The sequence below is a fragment of the Marmota flaviventris genome, chromosome 10, assembly GCF_047511675.1.
Source record: "Marmota flaviventris isolate mMarFla1 chromosome 10, mMarFla1.hap1, whole genome shotgun sequence".
Classification (NCBI taxonomy): domain Eukaryota; kingdom Metazoa; phylum Chordata; class Mammalia; order Rodentia; family Sciuridae; genus Marmota; species Marmota flaviventris.
In genome coordinates this window covers 95,861,098-95,877,021 of record NC_092507.1, presented here as the reverse complement: position 1 = coordinate 95,877,021, position 15,924 = coordinate 95,861,098, and positions in this window count along the sequence as shown.

Genomic DNA, 15,924 nt, shown 5'->3' with positions numbered 1-15,924 from the left:
AATCCTAATCCTTAGCATAACACTAACTTTAACTGTAACCATAACACTAACACTTACTCTAAGCCTAACCTTATCTCTATTTGTTACACTAAACCTAAACCTAACCCTATCACTAACACTTACCCTAAACACTTTCCTGAACCTAACACTAACCCTAAAAATAATCTGAATCATAATGCTAACCCTAACCTAAATCTAACCCTAACACTAACCCTAACTTTAACACAAACACTAACTCTTACCCCAACCATAATAAGAACTGAAAAACTAACCCTAACACTAAACCTAAATGCAACCGTGATCCTAACCCTAACCGAATCAATAACAATAAACCTAACCCTAACACTAACCCTAACCCTAAAACTAACCCTAACACTAACCCTAACCATAACCCTAACACTAACACAAAACCTAACACAAAACATAACCCTAAACATAAACCTAACCCTAACAATAAACCTAACACTAATTCTAACCCTAACCCTAATCCTAAATGTAACCCTAACCCTTACACTAACCCTAAACCTAACACAAACCCTGACACTAACCCTATCACTAACCCTAGAACTAACTTTAACCCAACGCCTAACAGTAACACTGACCCTAACACTAAACCTAAACCTAAAGTTAACCCTAAATTTTAACCGTAACACAAACCCTAAACCTAAGCCTAAACCTAGCAGTAAACCTAATCCTAAATCTTAACTAACCCTAAACCTTACCACAACCAGAACAATAAACCAAACTCTAAACCTAAAAATAAACCTAATGCTTACACCACACCTAACACTAAACATAAACATAACACTAACACTAACCTTAACACTAAACCTAAAACTAACCCTAAGCCTAAGCCTAACACTAACCCTAAAATTATGCTAACTCTAACACAAACCATAAAACTAATACTAACCCTAACCCTAATGCAAAATGTAACACTAACACTAACCCTAACCTTAACCCTAATTCTACCCATAAACCTAATCTAACACTTACCCTAAACCTAAACCTAACACAAACCCTAACTTTAACAATAACGCTAACTTAACCTTAACCCTAACTGTAACCATAAGACTAACACTAAATCTAACCCTAACACTCACACTAATCCTCTTCCTAAACCTTATACTATACCTAACCCTAACCTTAACAGTAACCCTAACCATAACATTAACCTTCACACAAACCCTAACACTAACCCTAATCCTGTCAGTCAAACTAAAACTAACCAAAACCTAACACTAACCTAACCCTATAACTTACCCTAACCCAAACACTAACCATAACTCTAACTTTAACCATAACACCAACCATAAAACAAAACCTAAACCTAACCAAAACCCTAAATGTAACACTAACCCTAACCCTATCACTAACCCTAAAACTAACCTTAAACTTAACTTTAATGCTAAACCTAACTCTTACCCTATTGTAACCATTACGCTAACTCTGAATTTAACCTAAAACTTACCCTAACCTAAACCTAACACAAACCCTATCACTAACCTTTACCTAACACAAACCTTATCATTAACCATAACCTTAACATGAATCTTAACCCTAAACCTAACACTAAAACTAACACTAACCCTAACCTTATCATTAATTCTAAACATAATGCTAACCCTAAAACTAACCCTAACACAAAAACTAATCCTAATACTAACCCTAACACTAACCATAACGCAAACCTTAACTAACCCTAACCCGAACCACAGCACTAACACTAAATCTCTCCCTAACCCTAACCCTATTGCTAAACCTAACCCTAACCCTAACACTAACACTAAATTTAACCATTAACCTAACATGAAACCTAACCCTAACACTAACACTAAAACTAACCCTAACACTAAACCTATAACTAATTCTAAACCTAATGCTAAACCTAACACTAACCCTAACCCAAACCCTATCCCTAATACTAACCCTAACCCTAACCCTAACGTAAACCCTAACACTAACACTAAGCTTAACCTTAACCCTACCCATAAACCTAGCTTAACACATACCCTAAACAAAAACATAACACTAACCCTAACCCTAACCCTAACATTAACCCTAATCCATAACTGATACCTAATCGTCAACCTATCCCTAAACCTTTCCCTAACCTGAACACTAACCCAAACTCTAACCTTAACCATAACACTAACACTAAGAGAAAACCTAACCCTAACCATAAACCTAAACTAACACTAACACTAATCCTATAACTAAACCTAATTCTAACCCCATTGTTAACTCTAACTCTAACCTTAAACCTAACACAAAACCTAAGTCTTACCATAACAGTAACTCTAACCCAAAAAATAATCCTAAACCTAACACTAATCCTAACTCTTACCCTAAACTTAACTCTTACCTTAAACCTAACCCTATTCCTTATCCTAATACTAACCCCAACAATAAACCTAACCCTAAACATAACCCTAACCATAACACTAACCATAACCCTAACCCTATCCTTTGCACTAATGGTAACCCTAACCCTAACCCTAACACTAACACTAAAACTATAACTATCCCTAATGCTAAACATAACCCTAAAACTAACCATAACACCACCCTAACACTACCCCTAACCCTAACCCAAACCCTAACACTAGCCGTAACCTTAACCTTTATTCTAACACTAACCCTAACCCTAAAGCTAATGCTAATCCTATCCGTAATTCCAACCCTAACCCTTACCCTATACCTAACACAAACCCTAACCCGAACCATAACACTAAAATGAACCCTAACCCTTACCCTTACATTAACAGTAACTAAAACCCTTACACAAACACTAACAATAAAAATTATCCTAACTCTAACACTCACAATAACCTTAACCTTAACACTAACATTAACACTAACCATAAACCTATCCCTATCAATAATTTTAACCATAAACCTAACCCTTATGTAAACCTAACCCTAACAATAACACTAATACTATACCTAACGTTACCACTAACCCTACCCGTAATCCTAATCACAACACTATCCCTAATCCTAACCACTACCCTAACACTAATCCTAACCCTAACACCAAACCTAAAACTAACCCTAACCCTAACCCCAACCCTAATACTAACCCTAACCCCAACACTAAACCTAATCCTAACACGAATTCTAACCCTAAGCCTCAGCCTAATCTTAACACTAACCCTTACCCTAACCCTGATTCTAACAGTAACCAAACACTAATTCTCACCCTAAACCTAACACTAAACCTAACCCCAACCGTAATACTATCACTAATTCTAATCATAATGTTAACCCTAAACATAACACTAACCCAAACTCATACCGTAACACTCAACCTAAAACTAACAATAAACCTAACTCTAACCCTAACTCTAAAAATAACTCTAAATTTAACCCTAACTCTAAAACTAAGCCTAACCCTAACCTTAATCCTAATTGATACCCTTAAACTAACTCTAACCCTAACCCTAATACTAAAACTAATCCTAAACATAAACATAACCCTAACCCCAACACTACCTTTGAACTTATTCCTAACCCTAACACTATCCTTAAACCTAAACCTAACAGTAACCCTCACCTTAACCCTAACTCTAACAGTAACACTAACAATAACCCTCCCCAAAAACTAAAACTAAACCTAACCACAAACCTAATCCTGGAAACAATTCTAACCATAACCATAACCCTAAATGTCCCACACATCCGAACTCAAACCATAACACTCAACATAATAGTAACACTAAATCTAACCATAACCCTAAGCTTAGCCCTAACCCTAACACTAACCCTAACCCTAACATTAACCCTAATTCTTAGCCTTAAAGTAACTCTATTCCTAACCCTAAAAATAACACTAATTTTAACCTAAGCCTAACCCAAACCATAGCATTAACCTAACCCTAACCCTAACACTACATCACACCTATTCCTAAACCTAACACTATACTTAACACTAAACCTAACCCTGACCCAAACACTAACACTAAACCTAACCCTAACCCTAACCCTAACACTAACACTAACACTAAACTTACCGCTAACACTAAACCTAACCCTCAACCTAACCCTAACCTTAACAGTATCCCTAACACTAACTCTAACACAAAATTAAACACTAACATTAACCCTAAACTTAACGCTAATCCTAACAGTATCCCTAGCCCTAACAATAACCATAACCCTATAACCCTAACCCAAACCATAACCCTAACCCTAACAGTACCCCTATCCCTAAACCTTACCCTAACCCTTACCCTAACACTAACCCTATACCTAACCATAAAACTCACCCTAACCCTAAACCTAACCCTAAACCAAACACTAACCCTAAACCTATTCTTAAAACTAACACTATCCCTAATCCTAAACCTAACAGTAACACCAACCCTAAACTTAACCCTAACTCTAACCCTATAACTAATTTTAACCCTAACACTAATGCTAACCCTAACCCTAACCCAACCTTAATCATAACCCTAACGCTAACACTAATATTAACCCTAATCCAAACTGCAACCCTCACTCTAAAACAAACCCAAAGTCTTACTGTAACACTGACACTAAAATTAACCCTAACTTAACCTAACCCTAATACGAACACTAACCGAAACACTAAACATAATCCTAATCCTAAACCTAACAATAAACCTAAACCAAAACCTAATCCTATCACTAATTCTAACCCTTACCATAACACCAAACCTAACACTAAACCTAACCCTAACCATAATCCTAACCCTAACACTAACACTAACCTAACTCTACCACAACACTAACACTAATATTAACTCTAACTCTGAACCTAATCATAATCCTAAAACTAAACCTAACCATAATTCTAACCCTAAATATAACCCTAATCTTATACGTAACTGTAACAATAACTCTAAACCTAACCCTAACAAAAAACCTAACAATAAACCTAATCATAACCCTAACTAACAATAACCCAAAGACTAACCTAATACTAAACTTAACACTAACCCTAAACCTAACCGTTACAGTAACCCTAAACCTAACCATAACCCTACCACTAACACTAACCCTAACCATAACCCTACCACTAACACTAACCATAAACTTAACCATAAACCTAATCATAACCCTAACCCTAACACTAAGTATAATCCTATCCCTAAACCTAAAAGTATAATTATCCCTAATCCTAACACAAATTTATCCTAACCCAAACTCTAACACTAACACTCACCCTAACCCGAAACCTAACACAAACTCTAATTCTACCACTAACACTAACAGTAACCCTAATCCTAACCCTTAACTTAACCCTAAATCTAACCCTAAGCTTAACATTAACCCTAACCCTAATACTAACCCTAACCCTAACCCAAAACTTAAAAGTATGTAAACCTAATCCTAACACTAACCCTAACACAAAAATTAACACTAACATTAACCCTGGTCCTATCCTAATCCTAACTGTAACTCTAACCCTAACAATAAAGCTAACCCCGATTCTAATCCTATCACTAATTCTAAATCTAAACATCACCCCAAACCTATCAATAACAATAGTGCTAAACATAACCCTAACCCTAACACTAACCCTAACTCTACACATAAGCCTAACACTAACATTAACTCTAACTCTCAACCTAATCATAATCCTAAATGTAAACCTAACCCTAATTCTAACCCTAAATATAACCCTAATCATATCCCTAACCCTAACACTTACCCTAACCCTAACCCTAAATTTAACACTAACTAACCCTAACCCTAATCCTAACACTAAAGCTAAACCTAACCCTAAACCTAACACTAACCCTAACACTAACCCTAAACCTAACGCTAAAGATAATACTTACCCTAAAAATAACACTAACCATAAACCTAACCATAACCATAACCATAACACTAAGCCAAACCCTTACATTAACACTAACACTAAACCTAACCCTAACATTAACTCTCACCTATTTCTAACTGTAACACTATAATTACCCAAACCCTAACCATAAAACAAATCTAACCCTAACCCTAACAATAACACTCACCCAAACAAGAACCCTAACACAATCACATATTCAAACACTAAAACTAACCCTAACTCTAATCCTAACCCTTAACTTAACCCTAACAGTAACTTTAAACTTAACCCTAACCCTAACCCTAAAACTAGCCCTAACCATAACCCTTATTCTAATACTAACCTCACCCTAAACCTAACCCTAACCCTAACAATTACCCTAACACAAAATTTAAGAGTAACATCAACACTAACCCTAACCAAATCCTAACTCTAACCCTAAACCTACCAATAACTCTAACCATAATCCTAACACAAACCCTAATCCTTACCGTAACCCTAACCCTAACCCTTAAACTAACAATATCCTTAACCCTAATCCTAACCCTATCACTAAACTTAACCTGAACCCTAACCCTGTCCAAATACTAAACCTAAGCCTAACTGTAACCATAACACTGATTCTAAAACTTTCTTTAACCCTAATAATATAATTAACCCTATCTCTAACCCTAAAACCAACAGAAACACGAAACCCAACCCTAACCTTAACCCTAACACTCACCCTAATTCTAACCTTAACATGAACCCTAATTCTAAACCTAACACTAACACTAACGCTAATCATAACCCTTACCTAACCCAAACTCTCACCCTAAACTTAACCCTAACCCTAACAATAATACTAAATCTAACCCAAACTCTAACCATACCATTAACCCTAACCCTAAAACTAATGCAAAATTTAACACTAACACTAACACTAAACCTATAGTAATCCTAAACATATCCATAACGCTAACACTAACCTAATCCTAACTCATTTTCTAAGCCTAAACATAAACTAAACTAACCCTAAGCCTAACCCTGATCCTTACCCATACCCTAACACTAAACTTAACCGTAACCCTAACCCTAACCATAACCCTAACTGTAACACTAATTCATACCTATTCATAAACCTAACATGATCCCTAACCCTAACACTTACCCTAACCTGAACACCAAACCTAACCTTAACCATAACCATAACACTAACCCTAACACTAACCCTAATGATTTCATAAAGCCCAAACCCTAAACCTAACCCTAATGCTAACAGTAACCCTAAACCTAATCCGAACCTTAACATTAGCACGAATCCTAACCGTAACCATAACACTAACACTAACGTTAACTCTAACTCTAACCATAACACAAACCGTAAACCAACGATAATCCTGACCCAAATCTATCCCTAACCCTCACCCTTACCTAACGCTATCCCCAACCCTAACACAAACACTAACCCTAACCCTAATTCAAACCTTAATTCTAACCCTAATCCTAATCCTAACCATAAACATAACGAAAACCCTAACACTAACCATAACACTAACTCTATCCATAACCCTAAACTTAACCCTCAAAATACTCTAACCCTAACCCTAACCATGACAAGAAGCTTAACCCTAAACATAACTCTAAATCTAACACTAACCCTGAACCTAAACCTAACCCTAACAGTAACCCTAACGCTAACACTAACCCTAAATATAAACTTCAAAATAACCCTAACTCTAACCCTAACCCTCAATCTAACCCAAACCCTAACCATAAACCTAACACTAACCCTGATCCTAACCCTAAAACTAAACCTAAAACAAATTGTAACCCTAAATCAAAAACTAAAAGTAACCCTAATCTTAACCCTAACCCTAACACTACATTAACACTGAGCATAAAACTAAACTTAACACTTACCCTAATCCTAACCCTAAACCTAACATAAAACCTAACCCTAAAACTAACCCTAACCTAACCCTAAACCAAACCTAACTTTACACTAAAAATAATTCTAAACCTAACCCTAAACCTAACCCTAAACCTTAACTTAATCCTAATTCTAACCCTAAAACTAACTTTAACCCTAACCCTAAAAATAACCCTAATTTCAATCCTAACTGTAAAACCAACCCCAACCCTAACCATACCCCGAAATTGAACCAAACCCTAACCCTAAGCCTAACGTAACACTAACTTTAACATTAAACCTAAACTTATCATTAACTTTAACCTTAACCCTAACCCTAACACTAATCTTACTCTAACCCTAACCATAACCTAACCCTTACCCTAAATCTAACCCTATCACGAATTCTAACCCTTATCCTAACCCTAACACTAACCCTAAACTTAACCATAACATAAACCTTAAACCCTAAAATTAACCCTAAAAGTAACCCTAATACTAAACCCAACACTAACCATATCATTAATCCTAAACTTAACAGTAAACCTAAAACTAACTTTAACTAAAACTCTAAGTTTTAAAAGAATTATAATCAAAAAACCTAAACCTAACTATAATACTAAACCTAACAATAACCCTAATGCTAACCCTAACACAAAGGCTAATTCTAACACTAACACTAACAATACCCCTAACACTATCCATCACCCTAAACCTAAGCCTAAACCAAACACTTACCCTAACCCTATTCCTAACACTAACCCTAAGCGTATCTCTAACCCTAACCAAAATACTAATTCTAAAAATAACACTAACCCTAACACTAACTCTAAACCAACCTTAACCCTAAATCTAAACCTAACACTAACACTAACCTTAACCCTAACACAAACCCTAACCATAAACCTATCCTAACCTCACCCTAAAACTTATCCTAACCTAAACCTAACCCTAAAACTAAAATGAACCTTAACAGTAACAGTAACCGTAACCCTAACCATAACTTTAAATGTAACCCTAACAAAAACCTAAACTTTACCCTAACACTAAACCTAAAACTAACCCTAACACTAATTTAATTCTAACCCTAAAACTAACGCTAACACAAACCCTAACCCAAACCATAAACTTAAACATAACACTAACCTTAAGCTTAAAACCATAAACCTAATCCTAACCTAACCCTAAAGCTAAAGCTTACCTAACCCTAAATGTAATCCTGACCCTCACAATAACCCTAACACTAACTCTACCCGTAACGTTAGCACAAAGCCTAAACCTAATGATACCACTAAGTCTAAACCTCACCCTAACCCTAACATTAAGCCTAAAGTTAACCCTAACCCTAATTCTAAAAGAAACACTAACTAAAAAGCTAAACCTAACACTAAACGTAATCCTAATTTTCAACTTAAGCATAACCCTCACCCAAAACTTAACCCTAACAATAACCCTAACCCTAAACATAAACCTAACCCTTGCACTAACCCTAACCCTAAACCTAACACAAACCCTAACTCTAACACTAACACTCATTCTAAACCGATATAACTTTAATCCAAACACTAATGCTAACACAAACACTAACCCTAACCCTAACACTAATCCTAAATCTAACCCTAATCGTAACCCTAAACCTAACTCTAACCCTAAGCCTAAACCTAATGCGAATCCTATCCCTAAACCTAAACCTAACCCTAACCAAACCCTAACCCTAACCCTAACTCTAAACCTAACAATAACCCTACACCTAACCCTAACCCCAACCCAAACATACCTAACACTTGCCCTAAACATAACCCTAATCCAAACCATAACCGTAAATCTAAAAATAACCCTAATGGTAACCCTAACACAAAACCTAACCCTAACCCTGAAACTAACAATAACCCTAACCCTAACACACAACCTATTTCTAATTTTAACCTAACACGAATTCTAACCATAACTCTAAACCTAATCCTAAACCTATACCTAACCCTAAACCTGAACCTAATCCTAACATTAAGTTTAACCCTACAACTAATACCATCCCCAACACTAACCCTAACTGTAACACAAACCTTATCTCTTCTATAACTCTAACATTAACCTAACACTAACAATAACTCTAACATAACACTAACCTTAAAACTAACCCTAACCCTATTAGTAACCATAATAACCTTTATCCAAACCCTTACACTAACTGTAACCCTAACTCTAAAACGAAACCAAAACTTAACCCTTATCCTAATGGTAACACTAATACTAAACCAAACACTAACCCCAACGCTACCACTATCAATAACCCTAACCTTAACCCTACTCTTAACACTAACCCTAACCCAAACACGAAACCTAACACTAACACTATCCCTAACCCTAACCCTAACACTAACCCTAACCCTAACACTAACCTAAATCTATCCCAATAATTAACACTAACCCTATCCTTATACCTAATCCAAACACTAACCCTAACACTAACACTAACCCTAATGCTAAACTTCACCCTAACCTAAAACTACCCCTAACCCCTAACCTAAACCTATCACTTATCCTAACCCAAACACTAACCCTCAATCTAATTCTAACCCTCAAACTAAACCTAAACTGAACACAAACCCTAACCTGAAACTAACCTGAACCCTAACCCTAACCCTAATGTAAAACTAGCCTAACCCTCTCCCTAACACTAATCCTATTTTTAAACATAACCATAACCGTAATTATAACCCTAACTGTAACCATAAAACAAACATTATCCTTAACAGTAAGATTAAACAGAAGGCTAACCCTAAGACTAAACCTAACCCTAACCATAACCCTAAGACTTAAACTAACACAAATTGTAACCATAACCCTAATACAAACCCTACCTTTAATCTAACCCTAACACTAACCATAACCCTAAACCTAACTCTAACCCAAACCCTAACACTAAACCTAAGCTTCAAACTAACCCTAACTCTAAACCTAACATTAACCCTAACATGAATCCTAAAGCTAAAGCTAATTCTAACCCTAACCCTAACCCTAAAAATAATTCTAAACCTAGCCCTAAATCTAACACTAAGAACAACTGTAACCCAAACCAAAAACTAACACTAACTCTTACCCTAACACTAACCCTAAACCTAATCAAAAACTTAACACTACACTAACCATAACTCTAACCCTAACACAAACACCAACACTAACACAATTTGTAAATGTAACCCTAATCAAACACTAAAGTTAACCCTAACCAAATCCTAATATTAATCCTAAAATAACCCTAATCCTAACCCTAAATTTAACTTTAACACTAACCCTAAACCTAACCCTAAACCCAATCCTAACACTAACTCTAAACCTAACACTTACCCTAACACTAACCCTAAACCTCTACCTAAACCTAATCCCAACACTAACCCTAACTGTAACCCTAAATCTAACCCTAAAACTAACAGGAACCCTAACCCTAACAACAATCATAAACCTAATCAAAAACTGAATACTAAATTTAACCCTAACCCTAACCCTAACAGTAAACCAAACACTTACCCTAAACCTAACCCTAACCATAACCATAACCCTAACCATAACATAACCCTAAACCTAACAATAACCCTTACACAAACCCTAACCCAAATCATAACTCTAACCCTTACCTAACCCTAACACTAAACTTTACATAACCCTAACCCTAAACCTAACATTAAATCTAACACTAACCCTAACCCCCATGTTAACACTAACTCTTAAGACAACTCTAAACCTATCACTAACCCTTAATCTAAACCTAACTCTAAACCTAAAACTAAATTTAAACCTAATAGTAACCCTAACCCTAACCCTAATCGTAACCCTAAATCTTACCCTAACTCTAACCCTAAGCCTCACTATAAACCTAATCCAAACCATGACCCTAACCCTAACCCTAACACTAAACCTAACACTACACTTAAACCCACGAGTAACCCTAACCGTACATAAAAAGCTAAACATAATTTGAACCGTAATACTAACACTAAACCTAAAACATACGTAAACATAACCCTATCACTAACTGTAATAATAACAATTACGCTAAACCTAAACCTAACCCCAACCCTAACACTAGTCCTCACTCTAACCCTAACACTAAACCTAACGCTAACACTAACATGAACCCTAACACTAAACCTGAACCTAACTATAACCCTAACCCAAACTTTAGTGCTAAACCTAACCCATAAGGTAACCCTATCCATAACACTAACCATAAACCTAAACCTAATACTAACACTAACAATAACCCTTACACTAACATTAACCCTCACCCTATCCCTAACCTTAATATAAGCCTAACCAAACCTAAACCTAACTCTAACCCAAACACTAAATCTAAACCAAACCCTAACCTTAACCCTAACACTATCCTAACCCTAACCATAAAACTAACCTAACACTAACAATAACCCTCACCCTAACACTAAACCTCATCCAAAATGTAAATCTAACACTAACCCTTATCATAACCTTAACAGGAACCCAAAACCTAACCCGAACCCGAACCTAACACTAACACTAATCTTAACTGTAACCCTAACACTAACACTAACACTAACCAAAAACCTAAACGAAACACTAACCTTATCCTAACCCTAAACATAACCCTAACCCCAACCCTAAACCTAACCCTAAAGCTAACCCTAACCCTAACATTAACCCTAAACCTCACCCTAATACTAAACCTCTACCTAACACTAACCCTAACCCTAACAAAACACTAACTTAAACCTAATTCTAACCCTAACCCTAACCATAACACTAACCCTAACCGTAACACGAATTTTAACTTTTTCCCTAACCCTAACACTTACCCTAAACCTAACACAAACACTAGCCCTAACCCTATCATAATACTAATACTAACACTAATCCTAACCCTATTCCTAACACTAAAACTAACGGTAACACTTTCCTTAATGCAAACCCTATACCTAACCCTAAATGTAACCCTAAATCTCATCCTAACCCTCACCATAACCCTATCATTAAACTTATAACTAACCCTAACTCTAACACTAACAGTAACCCTAAACCTAAATATAACCCTATCCCAAACACTAATGCTAAACCTTAACCTAAAAATAACCGTAACACTAACCCTAAATTTAACCCTAACCGTAAACCTAAACCTAACACGAACGCTAACCCTAACATGCAGCCTAACTCTAACTCTAACCCTAATTAAACCCTAACACTAACCCTAACACAAACATTAATTCTAAACCTAACCCTAATCCAAACCCTAACCCTAACTCTAACTAATCTCTAACCCTAATCTTAAAACTTATCATAACCCAAACTATAACAGTAAGCAGAACCCCAACACAAATCCTAAGCTAAACCTAACTCTAACCCTAACACTAATCCTAACCCTAACACTAAAACTAACACTAATTGTAATCATAACCCTAATCCTAACCCTAAAACTTACTCTAACCCTAATTATAACTGTAACCATAACATTAAATATAAACATAACATTACCCTAAACGTAAGAATAAACCAACCCTAACCATAAACCTAACATTATCTTAACCCTAACCCTAACATGAATCCCAACTGTTACTGTAAACCTAACACTAACCCTAACCCTAACCCTAAAACTAATCATAACCCTCACACTAAACTTAAACCTAACCCTAACACTAACCCTAACGATAACCGTAAGCACAACTTTAACATTAAAACTAACATTAAACTAATTAAACTAATTTTTAGCCTAACCATAAACCTAGCACAAATCTTATATCAAAACATAACCCTAAACATAACCTAACACTGACTGCACCACTTACCTAACCATAACCCAAACCCTAACATGAACACTAACACTAACACTAGCACTAACCCTTACCTAACCATAACCCTAACCATATCATGATCACTAACACTAACCCTAACTCTAACCGCAATTAAACACTAACCCTAACCACAACACTAACTTTGTCATTAACCATAACCCTGCCCTAACACTAACAGTAATACTAACCCTAATCCTAAACTATGCCTAACTTACCTGTAACCATAAAACTAAACCTAACCCTAACACTTTGCCTCACTATAACCCTCTTTGTAACCATAACCCTAACTGTAACATTAACTGTATCTCTAACCCTAACACTAACCCTAAACCTCATATAACACAAACCCAAACACTACTCCTCAATATAATCATAAACTTAAACGTAAACTAACCCTACCACTAAACCTATTTTTTAACCCTAACCCTTACAGAAAACCGAAACCTAAACATTACCCTAACACAAACCATAATTCTTAACCTAACACTAACCTAAAACTTACCATAATCCTAAACATATCACTAAATCTAAAATTAACTCTAAACCTTAACTGTACCCTAACCACAACCTGAAAAATAAACTTAACCCTAACACTTACCCTAACCCTTCCATTATCCAAACACTAACCCTAAACCATAACCCTAAAACTAAGCCTAAACCTAAACCTAAGCCTCATTCTAGTTTTAATTCTAACCATAAACCTAACCCTAATTCTATCACTAACCCTAACAAAAACCCTAAACTTAACACTTACCCCTAACACAAAACATATCCCTAAAGCTAACACTAATACTAACACTAACACTAATCCTAAACCTAACTCTAAAACTAACCCTAAACTTAACCCAAACCCTAACTCTAACTCTAAAACTAAAATAAACCCTAACCATAACCCTATCCCTAACTCTAAAACTAACCATAACACTAAATTTAACCCTAAACATAAAACTAACCCTAACCTTAAACCTAGCTCTATAGCTAAACTTATCACTAAGCCTAACACTATACCTAACACTAACCCTAACACTAATACTAAAGCTAACCCAAAACCTAATCTTATCCCTAACACTAATATTAACCCTCACCCTAAAGTGAACGCTGTACCTAACACTAAAACAAACCATAACCTTAAAAAATTACACTAACCCTAAATCCCAAAATAACCCTAACCTAAACCTAAAACTAACCCTAAACATAACCCTTACACTAATACTAATCCTAACACTAGGCCTAACCCTAACACTAACCCAAAACCTGTCCTTAAACCTAACCTATCCCTAAAACTAACGCTAACAAAAATCCTTACCCAAAACCTAACCCTAACACTAACCCTAATGTTAACCCTAAACCTAACAGTAACCACAACCCTAACACTTACATGAAACCAAAACCTAAACCTTACACTAAACCAAACCATTACCCTAACCTTAATGCTAACACTAACCCTGACAATAAACCTAAACCTAATCCTAACTCTACCACAAACCCTAACCCTAATGCTAAAACTAACCATAACCCTAAACCTGAACTCATCCTGTCACTAAACCTAACCCTAACCCTAAACCTAAAACCTAAACCTAACTCTAACCCTAAATTTAACCTTAACCTCAAACACAACCCTAACCCTAACCCTAACCCTTACCTAAGCCTAACATTAACCCTAAACCTAACAATAACTCTTACATTAACCTGAACCCTAAACCCAACCATATAACTTACAGTAACCCTAACATAAACCTAATATTATCCCTAAACATAACCCTAACATGAACCCTAAACCTAACCTTAATATTAACCCTCCCCTAACACTAACTCTAATTGTAATCTGAACACTAATGTAACATTAATCCTAACCCTAACCCTAAACCAAAACCTAATCTTAACCAAAACCATAACACTAGCCATAACCCTAAGACTAACTCTAACCTTAAAACTCACTCTAACCCTAACCCTGAACCTAAACCTAACCCTAACACTAAACCTAAACATAACTCTAACACTAGCCCTAAACCTATCCCTAAACCTTACCCAAACACTAATCCTAAACTTGACCCTAACCCTATGTGTAAGAAAAACACTAAGGCTAACACTAAATCTAAACCTAACCCTAACACAAAGCTAATCCTAAACCTAAAACGAACTCTAATACTAACCCTACCACTAACCATGACCCTAACCCTATCACTAACCCTAACCCTAACACTAACACTAAAATAACCCTAACCATAACACTAAACCTAAACCTAAACCTAACCTTAACACTAACCCTAACACCAACACTAACCCTAACCCTAACCCTAATCCTGACCTAACTCTAACACTAACCATTAACTAACACTAATATAACCCTAACAAAAACCCTTATCTAACCCTAAAACTAATTCTAACCCTAAAACTAATCCTAA